Source organism: Molothrus aeneus, chromosome 3, assembly GCF_037042795.1.
Source record: "Molothrus aeneus isolate 106 chromosome 3, BPBGC_Maene_1.0, whole genome shotgun sequence".
Classification (NCBI taxonomy): Eukaryota; Metazoa; Chordata; class Aves; order Passeriformes; family Icteridae; genus Molothrus; species Molothrus aeneus.
In genome coordinates, this window is record NC_089648.1 from 51,824,172 (window position 1) to 51,838,369 (window position 14,198).

Genomic DNA, 14,198 nt, shown 5'->3' on the forward strand with positions numbered 1-14,198 from the left:
TCCGCCATGGAGCCCCGCCGGAGCCCGCCCGGCGCTGCGCGGCGGGGGCGGCGCTGGAGCCGCAGCGGCGGCGGCGGATGCGGGGGGGGAGCGGATGCGGGAGCGGGGGATGCAGGGAAGGGGGATGCAGGGAAGGGGCCGAATGCAGGGACCACCGATGCAGGGGCGGGGGATGCAGGGAGGAAGGATGCAGGAATGGGGGATGCAGCAGCAGCAGGGGATGCAGGGGCGGAGGATGCAGGGCGGGCCCTCCGCGCACGGCGCGCACCCTCGGGGGCGCCGGGAGCCGCTTCAGCACCACGGAGAGGGGCGGCCGGTGCCGGGAAGTAAGCAACGAGCTCGCATTACTTCTGCTAAAAATATCTCTTTTATTTTTTTTTATTTTTTGAATAAAACAGTTTTGTTCTCAAAAGCATACCAGCTCTATGTAAAATAAATGCCCTGATTTTTATTGCTTCTTTTCCCCAACGTAGCAGGTATGTAAATGAAACCCTGTGCTAAATCCACTTTTCATGGTCATGACACTGTAAATGGTCCAAAACTAAGAATGATGCTGTTTACACTGTCTAAATCTAGAACCTCTGAACTGAACTCTAGTCAGTTTACAGAGCGCCATGTTAGCTTCATTCATATTAAACTTTCCTTCATAAACAAATTCACATTTAAACTTGTTTAAATTATTCAATCAGTTGAAGCCTTAATTTCTACCAACTAATGGCAGTGATGATATCCATATTAAAAGCGAAAATTGCTCTTGATATGCAATCATTGTGTCTAGAAGGTATAAATATCAAAGTCTTCTGTACTGCTCCTTTCATGTAAATGTATTCCCTGTTGACATTCAGGAAGCTGGGCTGGGTTATTTGCCAGCCTTACCTTAGTCTGTATTTTATCATCTACTAAGACTGGAACAGGCATTTTTACTTAAATTGATCTCTCACAAATGTGTGCTGACAAGAGGTTACTCCTGGTGGCTCAGTGGGAGAGAGACAGACAATTCATCTTCCCCAGCAGGTGGGCGAGAAAGGAAGGTTCATCTCTGACCAAGAATTTCTATTTCCTACCTGTGAATATTTCTAAGATTGAGAAGACTAGCAGCAGATAAAAGCCACATGCACATTTAAGTCAGAGACAAAGGGCTTTTTGTTAATTTTTTTGAGAGTCTTTGAGAGGTTTGTTAATTTTTTGAGAGTCCAGAACAGCATCATTCCAGACACACAATTGTTCTTTGTTGTGCTGAACGTTACACAGGCTGGCTTCCAATGGTGTTTGTCTCTCTACACCTCAAATGCCATGGGAGAGTAGCACACCTTCTATGGAAGGCTGGCAGGTTATTCACAGAGAAGCTGTTAGCATTGACCACATATTAACCCACCAACTTCTGCTATCAAAAAAAAGAAAACAGACAGTGTTTCAACCAACAAATACCAGATATTATAGGATTAAAATTAGGCTTGTGAATAGCAAAACTTGTGGGAAGACACAAGCAACTGTATATTCACATTGTGGTCCATATTAAACACTCAAAAGACTCTAAGGAAGTCAAGAATGCATTTTGAATCTCCACAACACTTCAATACATTGACAAAATAAGCAGTACTCAGGGTTGTATGCAATTCCTAAGTAACACTTTTAAGCTAAAAAAAAATTAGCTTGCATCCAAACCTTTTTGTCAAAGAAGTTTCAGGTTTCCTTATTTTAGTAAACAAGAGAAGCATTAAAACATATTTTTAATATTGAACAGACATTTCTGTTAAAACTACCAATCTATTTTCTTTTGTGAAGATCTGATATCTGATAAATGGAACATTTCAGCTTGCTGCTCACTTACCCCAGCCTTGCAGACCTAATAGATCATTCTTCTCCCATGACTGGCTGTCCATCTTTCCTGTCCAGTGGTGTCACAGCACTGGGCTGGCACAGAAATGTGTTTGGTTCTGTAGGAAGCATAACTTAAGTAAAAGCAAAGGGAGGCCAAGGTTTCATAGACAGCTTTGCAAAAAAGGTGCAAGAGTCACCAGCAGATAACCAGCACTGGGCATGACTTACCCCACTCATTTCAGGGTACACCAGCTCATCTATCCAAGCACAGCACCTTCTGTGTCAGCCTGATTTTACTGATTTTCACAGCACATGATAAAAGAGAGGTAGCATCAAACCACATCTAAGAACAAACCAGTCTAAAGTACTGCTGAGAGTCTTACAAATCTCAGTTAGAATTTAAGCATTTGGAACTGAATTCATCCCCTGAGTACTTCTGGGCTTCATGAGGGAGAGAAAAGCCCCAAGAGTCTAAGACTAAGATGTAATCAACATCTGCACTGCATCATATCACAGAATGTGGAAAGAGTTTATTTTTGAGGGTGAAGCTTATCAGAAGTCGCCCTTCTCATTTTCCCCCTGTGTATAGTGAGCCTTTTGCAGCATCAGCCACATGTATTATATTGTGTTAGTGGTTAAATACAAAGCCTAGCAATCAATGGAAAAGCACCAGGGTTATTACTCTGGACTCTTTCAGAAGCAATAGCAGCTGGTGCTGAGAAGTTAAAGGAATAAATGCTGCCAGCCCAAGTCCCCTTCTTTCCCCTTTTTTTATTTCAGTAAAAGGAACAAACCCTTCAAACAAACAGAAGTCCTCCGACTTCACAAACACTTTCTCCCTCAAAACTGTTTTGAGACAGAGAAAGACAGTAGTGGCAGCTGCTGGCTGAAAGGAGCAACTGCCTTTTTCCTTCCATGTGGAATTAAGGATGGGTACATCAGATGATACAGAAACAAGCACACGCCTGCAGTGACTGCCAAGATAAGAGAACCTGTGCTGCTGTTACACAGCTTCATTTATGCCCCTGAGTCTCACCACATATGGGCATTGTCACTGAGAATCCCCAAACCGCAGAGTAGAAACCATACTGAGCCCCACAGAAAACTTGTGACTTTGGTCCACCTGCCCTGTTATTCACTGCTGCCTTAACTCTGGAAGAGAATAACCCTTGCCTTGCCCCAGGCCATCATGGCTTGACTGCCTTCTCCTGCCAGAAGACTGCTTTGTCACAGCTAAGCAGCGATGTGATGATGACGATGACGTGACGCAGCCCTTGCTGTGCCTGCTGGGGACAGCAGGGTGACGTTGCTCGGCAGGAGGGCAGTGTTCACTGTGATGCAAACCTTCTCCTTTATTTGAAGAGGTGGCACAGAAGCACAGCTGGGACAGCCCAGCTGGGACAGATCACCCATAACAAATCATCTCAGCTGACAGCAGCTCTGGAGCTGCAGCTGCTCTTGTCATCGCTGGGAGGAATAAAGATCCTCACAGTGGGCTGCAGCTGGCAGTCCTGACCCTCACAGCAGCAGCAAGAAACACTCAGCACTCTCTCCCTGTCTCTTTGGAGATGAATCTTCCCTGCTTCCATCCTGCTTTGAAGAGATGTGAGAACGAGAAAATAAAATAAGATTTAAAATCTCTTTTGATCAAAATTGAAGAGAAACCTCTTGTGAGGTGATTTCAAGGAAGACAAAGAGGAACGCTGATCACACCTGTTCATGCTCTGTGTCCCTCTTGGGTTGGGATTGCTTTTCTCTTGCCTGGGCTGCTTTTCTCTCAACTGTCATGTTGAGAGCAATGGGAAGAGTGAAATGGGAGCATAACTAGATTGCCTGTCCTATATATAAATTAACATTTTATACGGTGTTTCACTCTGATTATTGGCTTTCAAATGCCAATTGCACTTGGAATAATAATTACCAGTGGCATTTATTAATTTAAATATCCCACTGGTATTGAAAGGAATATGACTAAGGGAAATAAAAACTCAACAACTTGTGATATCTAGATAACAACTAGTGAAGACTTTAGACCAACTGCATATTTTTAACTGCAGTGACTTGTATTTTAATAATCTTAGTCCACTAAATAGATCACCATGTTTACTTTTCAGTTCTCACACAGCATATTGCTGCAGGCGTATTTCAAAGAAAATTTTAAACACTATGTTCAAACTACATAAATGTATTTTTCTAAAAAGTTTCACAATGTTTGAGAAAATACATGTAATGACACATCCAGCACTTTTACTATGCCTATTTTAGGCAGAACACCTTTGTTTTGATTTTAAGATGCCTATTACTCTTCCTTTGAAATTCATGTCTCTTGTGAGAAACAGTCTTATCTCTCAAGAATAATTAGAATTGACTAATAACCATGCAAATTTTATCATCTCAGACTAAAAATGTGTGGCGGGTTGACCCTGGATGAGCAGTAGAACTCCCACCCAATTGCTTGCTCACTCCTACTCCCTTCCCTGAAACCAGCTGGATAGGGGAGAAAATAAAAAGGACCAGAGTAAACAAGCTCATGAGTAGAGATAAAGACAGGGAGATCAATTCCCAATTACTGTTGGGAGAAAACTAGACTTTACTCAGGGAAATTAACTTAATTTATTGTCGATTGAGATAAATGTTTGGGCACTGATTTGGATAACAACAAACAGACTTTTGGGGAAGGGGGGGCCTACCCCACAACAGAGCACCTCCTCCTCCTCCAACCCTTGGTGTTCCTGTTAGGAAAATTAATCCACAAACATCAGAGGTTTATGTCCAAAAAGAAGACAGAGGAGTCCTTTTACTTTATTCGAATGAAGGGAGAGGCTATGGGGCATTCCCCTGGGGTCTTTCAAATTTTTGGAGGACTTTGGCAGCTTCCCTTTTTATCCCAATTTCCCAGCTGCATTTCCCTTCTCTTTCCCCATTGGCTGAGGTACTTAAAAGGTACAGACTTCCCAAAATGCCTGATACCAAAGATTTCCCTCTAATGTATAACCCTCCTTTTAATTTTTAATTCTTGCAGAATTTAGGGGTTTTTCTTCCCCATTGTTTCTTTCATCTTTCAATGTTTGATTTCATTTATCAGAAAACCTAAAGTTTATTTGTAAAGGCAAATATCTTTTTCCATTCATCAATCAGTGGAATCCTTCCCATTGTTTATCTCCCAGAGCTAGTTTTACCCACCAGCAGAACCACAGCTTGTTTGTAAAGACAAATCTGCTATTCCTCTCATTCCTCTGCTGCTTCCCAGTCTTTTTATCCCCTCCTCTTTCCTGTGCCCTAACTTAAATATGTTTCCATAGAGGTGCCACCAGCTGTGCCCGTGTGTGCTCAGCTGTGTCCTGTGCTGGGTCCAATTTGAAGCTGTCCCCATCCTGCAGGGCAGCGCTGGCCCCTTCCCGCAGGACCCAGCCCTGCAGCTCCCCCTGCCAGCACCTGGCTACCTGCTCCACATAGAGTAGGTCATTATTCTCATAGGAGGTTACATGGAATTTTTCCATTGTTTACCATTCTTCCCTTTCTGAACTGTTGTCTGTACGTCTCGAGGGAAGCAATTAAAACTACTGTGGAAATAGTGAAATGTGACAGATATTTTGGAAAACTTCTCACCTTTTAGAAGCTGATTATTGTCTACATATGCAGTCACACATTAATGAATAGTGAGACCCTCTAGGTGCTGCTAGATCTAACTAGAAACAGGCAGCATCACCAGGGGAGGGCCTCATTCTTTGCTTGGGAGTCTCCTTTCTCCAGTCAGGGTTTCTGCTCTGAATTACAAAGATGATACAGATACCCTCTTATAAATAGCAAATTACTTTTTTTTTTTACAAAGTAATGGAAAAACTTTTAAAATACAGGGGTTTCAGCACGTGTTTGCAGCCCACTGGAATGAATTAGCTTTTTCTTGTGCAAACCAACAAATGGGTATCCTCCTCAGCCATTTAAGACTACAGCTAATTTGCAGGACCTGGGCATATTTCTAAGGTCCCAGGCTTGGGAAAATGTGTGGCTAAGTCACGAGCCCACAAGACACAGGGATTCCTCATCCTCAGGCCCTCACTTCTCCTCCCCTTGTAGGAAATAAAGAAAACTGGGCATGCAGACAGTGAAAGAGCAGGAGTGTACTCCAGATAGGTCAACATCTGGCTGAGGGGAGAACCAAGACCTTGCCTGTTCCTCTGGAGACAATTTGCCTTTGGTCATTGCATGTTTCACACATTTACCTCTGTATCTATCCAAATTCATCTAACTGAAGCAGCCTTGTTTGGAACACTTCATAGAATGGAGAATCCATGGCTTCTTTGAGCTTGTTCCAATGTTAACGATTTTCATCATTAAGTGTGTCTTGCTTCTTTTTGTACTTGGCTCCAGCCCCCAGACATTACTGCTTGTTGTGCCTTTTCCTGCTAAATTAAAGTGCCTTTTGATACCAGTATTTTAATTCAGTTAAGTTTTTTTAGATAGTGAGAATTACTTAATTACACTTTTCTCTGAAATAAGCTAAGCAGACAGATCTCTTGCTGCAAGGCATTTTCTTCCGTTTTTGAACTATAGTTTTTCAACACTCTCCCTTCTTGTAAGACAGCTCAGAAGCCTGGCCAGTAGTAGCAGACCCAGTATTTTATCAGGGAAAATCAATTCCCTCCTCCCACTGCCCTACTTACAGATTTGAGGATTGTGCTAGCTCTTTTTGCAGGAAGATCTCAGGATTGCTAACTTCCCCTACTGAGATGCCTGCTTTAACCCGTGCCTCCAATCAGTTCCACAGCTCTTAGAGCTAAATTACTGATTTTGGAGACATGGCCACGTTCCTTGCTCCTAAATGCATAGCTTTGCATTTGCCTGCATTAAAAATGCATTTTTTCAGCCACGTTTTATTACCTTGTCCTTAGTGCTATTTGTCTTTCTGGCAGTTTTATGCCACATGCAGATTTGATCAACCACAGTGCTGCATCTGCTTTTGAGCCCTCTTTACTGTCAGATCTAGCACTCGTCTCTGCAAAATCCCACCAGAAACGCTGCACTCAGCAAGGATTCCACATTGCAGGCTACTTTGTAAGATCCCTAGTTTTATTCACAATCCATTTAAAGCCCACCTCATTCGCACGAGCTATTGCCAACTTCTTTATTGAAACCCCAGGCACTATTTTATCAAATGCCCTGTGAATGAAATTTTATCTACAAATTGAGGTAATAACCTCAAATAATAGTGTCAAAGGACACGGTGGAATAAGAACTCTTTTTTTCCTCCAGAATAACATAAAACTATTTTCTCAAGGTTTACATCCTTATGTTCCAGTTTTCAACTGACTCCAGTATAATCTTATTTTGCCCACATGGCTGGTCTACTTCCTGCTGTCTATATTCTTTTTCAAATATTGTTAGCTAAGCATTTTGTCAGGCTCCTAGAATATATCAGACTGTATAAAATACATGAAAACTGCCTACCAGTTGGCTGGAATTCTCTTCAGCCTGCTCTGTGCCACTCTTGATGTAACACTAGTCCAGTCTCAACTCTTCAAAAAAGATTGAAACAGGATGAACTGACCCAGATCAGCTCTGGTTACTACTGCAAGTCATTAACTATACTGAGGAATGAGTTTGGCAGGAGACTTGATTTTTGTGCTTGATTTACCCATGTATTTGAGCATAAAGGGAAGGAAGGAGTTAACTGTGCTCAAGTCTAGCAATATGTTCTCCCACAGTAAGGAGTGTGTGATACCATCTTGCATCGCTCAGGGTGACAAAGTAGAGCTGGTAGACTCCCACATTTTTTCTCAAAGTTAGCTCATGTACTTTGTACCTCATGTACTTTGGAGAGAGATGATTTTCTTTAGAGCTAAAACTGCAGAATTGGCTCCAGAACTTTGAATCTCTTGATACACTGCCTAATGCCTCTATACTTTTCTTATGTGAGAAAGGAATTTCTTTAGAAACATTTAATTAGGGGACTGTACAGTATGTTTCAAGCTATAGTAGGATTCCACCCGGTTATTGCTGTCCACAAGAAAGAGCTGAGAAGTATTAAAATTACAGTTCTTTGGATCTCAGTTTATACCAAATCCATGTCCTGGGTACTCCTCGTTGCATCTGTACCATGAGCAATCCAGCATAACAATTTGCTTTCTCACATCTCAGCACTGCTCTCAAGACTCAAAATTCTTTGATGATCCAAGCTGTCTCTTTTGGCTGCCTGTGGGTGTACTGTCTGGTCCTTCAGGGAATTACAATGAGTATTCCTCCTGCTACTTTGCTGAAACCCACTGCTTTGCAGTCCCATGTAACTTCTGTTGCAGCAAGGATTTGTGTCACTTTATTTTTGTGACATACTATAAGACACTCGCGCAGCCTGCAGTTCTCTGATCTCTGGCTTTCCAAAGGTTATGTTCAGTCTCTACTGGTGCAGTCTGTATCTTTGTTCATCACCTGCTCCACAGGAAATTTCCCCTCTCAATGAATTCATGCAGGCCCAATGAATTAGGGTGAACAGTCCTGCCTTCCTGTTCCTACCACAGGTGCACCTCAGGAACTGCTGTTTGCTTTGTGGATGTTTTCTCTTCATTCTTGTGGTGTCATGAAAAGCCCCTGCCCACCCTTGCTGCCCCCTCCACCCTAACCATCACCAATAGATCAAATTCCTTTGAGGCTCTCTGGTATGCTCAGTGTAACACAGCTGGAAAGCCAAAGTGTTGTGTTGAAGTTGGTTTTATTTTGATTTTTTTGTCCTTTTTGATTGGCTCGATGAGTACATCCAGGGAAATAAAGAACAAGGCAATAAAAGGGAAGCTATTAGAATGCAACACTGTCGAGCTGAAAAGCTGGCTTATTCAATCACTCTGAGTCAAGCACAGATAACTGTAGTTAGAAGGCTTCTCTGTGTCACTGCATTAGAAAAGTCATTGTGAGGAAGCACCTGGGGGGAATATGCAGCTAACTTGGTGAGCTTGCTGTGTGTGAAGCTCCTGGGAGCAGCATTCAGCTCATAGAGTCAATGAACCAAGGTCAGAAAATTCAGATGCTGGAGTCATTTGAAGAAGCTAACTTTAATAATGCTTTTGAAGACATCTGTGTTGCCAGATTTTTTTTTTTCAGATCCTACAGCCTTTGGTAGTTTCAAAGTAACGATTAAGCTTTTTAACATGGTGCCCTGTCTGTTGGCAATATATTTTATGCATTGTAACATTTAAGCTTCACATGTTTATCAGTAAAAAAATTGATAATTTATATAATTAGAATTATATTCATTTACTATTTAAAAGCATCCTAAACAGACAACACAGTATTTTACCTTAACATGTTTATAAACGATAACACACTTGTAAGATTCTATTTCAAACAAAGTAATTCCCCTGTATTGTTTAAAAATCTCAATGAAATTATGTTATTATTCAGTATTTATTTTGATCTTCTGTTAGGCAAAGAGTTGCAGTTTGCACCTGCAGAGGGCTGCAGTTTGCAGCTCTTTGTTCAAGCAGCAGCATTACCGATTTTGACATATACAGTGAGCACAGACTCCACACCTGACAATAACTGTGACAGGCAGCCATGGTGGGGAGGATCCAAACATCCACTCCCTGTCCACCTTCTTCTGGGTGCCACTTGCTTGGCCACACCTTACAGGACTGAGTGAGAGGTTTGCACTGTGGGAACTGCCTCCAAATTCCAGTGTAACTTTACACAGCCCATGGACAGCGGGGACCTACTTCACCCTTCTGGAAGAAAGGCCAGTACAAGAAACCAAGTGACACCAAGTACTGCCCACCACAGGATTTCACCTCACCTGTGTTTCAAAGGCATCTGATCTTGGTACTACACCTGCGTGAGCTTTCTGCCTCCCAACATTTCCTCACTCCCAGCAGTGTTAACAACCCAAACAAGACACAGAGGCTTCAGATCTGTTTCAGATCCACAAACATCAGCCTCAGGGGAGCATTTGACTTCACAGATGCCTGTGAATCTTGTCCAGGCTTGTACTTCAATCATCGGCTAAGTAGATGTTCTGGCTAAGATAGAAAATTGCCACATCCCAGGTTAAGTTCAAGTACAAGTAAGTCTTCAGTGGTAATTGTAGCTGTTTTGCCATAAATTTGATGAGGATTGGGCTGCTGATGGGATTAAAAACCTTTTTCCATAGCCACACAGTTCTATGTTCTCCTAATTTCCACAGTTCTGTTCTTGAAATGAGCACATGCTTTGCACCCTCTGTTGCATCAATCTGAACCTTTCTCTTTCTTCTGCCATCTTTTGGAAATATCAAACATTCCATGAATTTTGCAGCTTCACTTGGTTAGTGCTAATGGCCTGATGGTGCCAACACTTAGCTATCACTTCATTCTTTGGATAAAATTCATTCTGTAGTTACAGAGATGATGATATCAGCAGGAATCACACCTGTAACAATCCAGTGTTGCCAGTGCCTCAGTAATACCCAGGGAATCCTTAAACTCTGTGTTGTACAACAATTCATATTTTTCCTAGGAAATTCGTCCAGTGTCCTTTCCCAAGTACTTTCCAACTCCATTCTTTCTGTTGGTCCTTGAAAACATCTTATTTTTCTACTTGGATGTCTAGTTTTGATGTTACTATGCAGCTGAATTATGTCTAAAGCAATTCCTCCCAGTATCATGATGTTCTTCCCAAACTTTGCAGACTTTAATATTTTACCAACATCAGAGAGGAAATTGGCTGAGCAGTAAATGGATTAACAGCATCTGCCTCATTCACACCACTGTGCCCTCAAACTTTTCTAGCAAGATTTTAACACCCACCTGATATTTTGAAGTCATACTTACTAACTCTTCATGAGTTATCTTAAAGTTAATCAGTTAAATCATGGCTATCGGTTGCACTGTATGATTACTAACTCATTCATATAATTATTGCCTAACATAAAAATCTTCAGAACAAATTTCATTGTACATCTTGTTCTTTGAATTTCTTTAGCTGATTACTTCTCAGTTGCATGCCACACTAGAATTCTTCCAAAAGAATGTAGAGATCCAATTTAAAGACTGATGAGTTGACATCATCAGTTGTCAAAATAATTTTAATCATCTTTTCTTTTGATGAAATTGTTTTCAACTTTGTGTCTTGCACTCAGGAATCCACACATAGTAGATTAATGCAACAGCTTTTGGCACATCATAAATATTGATTTATCTTCATTAATTCCATGTTTTAATCTTTCAGACCTATCCAGATGCACATCTAGGATATTTTCTTCATTGGCTTGCTTATAACTTCAGAGATGCCAGCAATCTTTCTATGAGGTTATTATTTTTTTTTTTTTTTGTTTTTTAATTATCTTTTTATTATTATTTTCTTTGAATAAATGAAGATATTTTCTTATGGAATGGGAATTGCTCTTAGTATGCAACATTTTCTGTTTCAGAATATTTAGACTTGAGGCCATCATTCCCACCATCTGTATTTTGATTCTTTTTTGATTCTTTTCACATTTAATATTCACACAGTAAAAACTTCCACAAAAAAAAAAAAAAAGTTTCCATGGCCACTGTCTTTCTAGTGATGATGTCATGGGTGACCATCATTGTGGATTTTGCATTTATAAATCTGAATACAAGTGATTTATGCTCATGCTTCCATTTGGCAGGAGGTTTTTTGTCCTTACTTGACATTCTGCCTCATATGCTACTGGTCCCCCATCCCACATCTTCCCTGACTTCCCAGAAACCTCTCCTTTCTCAGATTTACTACCTTGCTCTTTGGAGAACTTTTTTGTCATGCACAAACTGCAATGCTTCTGATGAAATTGTCTCAGTCTGTGTCATTCTTACTCTTGCTTGAGTTTTCCATAATCTCCAAAAGTGGAATCAAATTGTGGATTCTGGCAGTTCTCCAGATGATGCTCTCTCAGTTTATGGCCTGAGAGGACACTATCAGCATTGGGAACTTCTGAAGTTTATAGTAGAACTTCCAGTGTGAATTATATATGTGCTGGGGGTTTTAAAAAGATGTCTTCTCTCTTTTCCCACTTGTATTCTTTTGACACAAATCTACTAAAATTCACAAATCTACCTATCTATTGTTTAGGCTTCAGATAAAATTATTAGTATCATATAAATCACAGCAATACTAGCAGTGGGTTTATGAACAAAACTGGAATATTGGCATTAGAGACCCTCTAAGCCACAGAAATAAAACCTGTTAAAATGACACAAGAAGCTTCAAGTTTATTTACAAACTACAAGTGACAACATGTGCCATTTGCCACATCAGATGATACTAGCTGCCACATCAGCTCAAGGACAAAAATCCTAAGGTATGTTCATAGATCTGATGAAAACAAGGATGCTTCTCTCATTAGAAAAATCATAAAGGAGACAGAGAAGTTACTTAAAAGTCAAATCACAGTTACATGACTTCTGCAGATGAGACTCTGCATTTGGCTGCCTCTCCGTGAGGCAATTAGAAAACTCCAGGACATTTAAATCATCTTTAGCATTTTCCCTTGGCTATAACAGCCTTATACAGACTCTAAAATAAACATTCTTTCAGATTACAAAAAAAGTTAGAAATAGGTAAATGGCTTTGAAAGAAAAAGGAAGAAATTAATCTCACAAAAACTGTGCAACAAAGGGAATGACTAAACTCTTGTTTTAAGAGAGAGGATTATTGCCACAGAGAGCAATGAGAAAGGAGAACAAAGAAATGTTACTTCCTGCAGTTCAAATCTAACTTTCCTCCTTATCCATGGGGAAGTGATAAATGGAAGAAAATGTGGAACAGCTGGAAAGGATAAAAGTACCAGGAGATGCAACAAAACAAAACATTCCCCCAGATGAATTGATTTCCCTTTGATCTAACAAGGATTTGAAATTTGTCAGTTTTAAACAGAACAGAAAATGAGGATATGCAATAGACATCTATAATGGATAGGAGCAAGATGAAAGGTCTGAGATGAATCGTGATTGGTATGAAGTGCTCCAGGTTGTTTTGGGTTTTTTTTTCTGATCTTGTACAACTCTCTCACAACTAAGTAATTACTCAGTTTCCTATCCCATTAAAATTGCATAATGAAAGCTGGGCTGCTTCTGAAAAAATTAGAAGAAAAGATTGCCATTTTATTATCGATAGTCATTTTGGTAGGAATGGCAATATAAAATGGAGTATGTCATTGCTGAGAGAACATCAGCAGCAAAAACCTGTCTTGGTGAAAAAGTTCATGATCTAGCCAGTAGTTATTAAATTATATATACAAACTTAATTATATGTATGGTTGCTGTATTACCAGCTTGTCTTTTAAAAGCCCCAGATTAAATGTTCCCTCAGTGCCTGCACATCCTGACCTCTACAACAGGCAGCAGTAGGCATAAATAAACCTTGTGTTCACTCAAATCATAAAAACAAGATTGTATTATTAGCAACTACAATCATATATAAATAAGAATAAGTAAATGCTATTAGTCCCTCTATAAGGCAAGAAAACAATCACAGGAACCTTCCTAGGGTATTTTCCTAAAGGTCTATATTTTTATTTGTTTGCTGCAGCCCCTGTTACTGATAAATTTTGCATTTGCATCACCTGCTATTTCCAGGCAGGCAAGTTTCAGTAGCTGTCTCCCCAGAACAAGCCACCTCCCCAAATCTGTTTGCCTCCTTTCATACCTCCTCTGTCTCCAGAGCCAGTTACAGCTCCAGTGTTCTTTTATTCACATTCCTGTTCCAACACGTGGAGAAGGTGATGCAACAAGTCTGACGTTTACTTACAAACTGCAAGTGACAACAAGTGTTAACTTAGCTGGTTGCACCCAGCAGAAAGGGACATTCCAAAACCAACCTTCCGGAACAACAAACCAAACTGCACCTGCTCAGTTCCCTTGAGCCAAGCAGATACAGATTGTTACTCTGACTGAATCAATTACCAGTGCTGTAGCTGCCAGAACACCCCCAAATTAACACAAAAAGGGCAGGGAAGCAGAAGATTACTACATTTTAAGTCAATATCTTTCACAAGGAAACAAGGAAAAACCTGAAAACTTCTGGAACCTTGATCTATAAGGAAACTGTGTTAATCAGCTCAGCTCACCTGGCCAGATACTAATTCAGGTAAACACTGGCACTATAGCCAAAGCAAAAAAGCAAAAGGCCAAGCAAAGTGCCATGACCAGAAGCTATATTTCTGTTCCATTTCTCTGTCTCCAAACTTAACTATTAATTTCATAATTTCTGTATTTTAGTAGAAGTCAGTTTGATCTGAAAACTCATCAGATAACCCTGGTACATGCCTTAGCTGAGCTAAGGAAGATTTAATGAACACTGGCAGGGCCCCAGCACTCCTCTGAGCTACAAGAGGACTTTTCACAGCTGCATTGCAAAGCATTCAGGCATGAGGTTGGGAGTCTTCCATTTCTCCT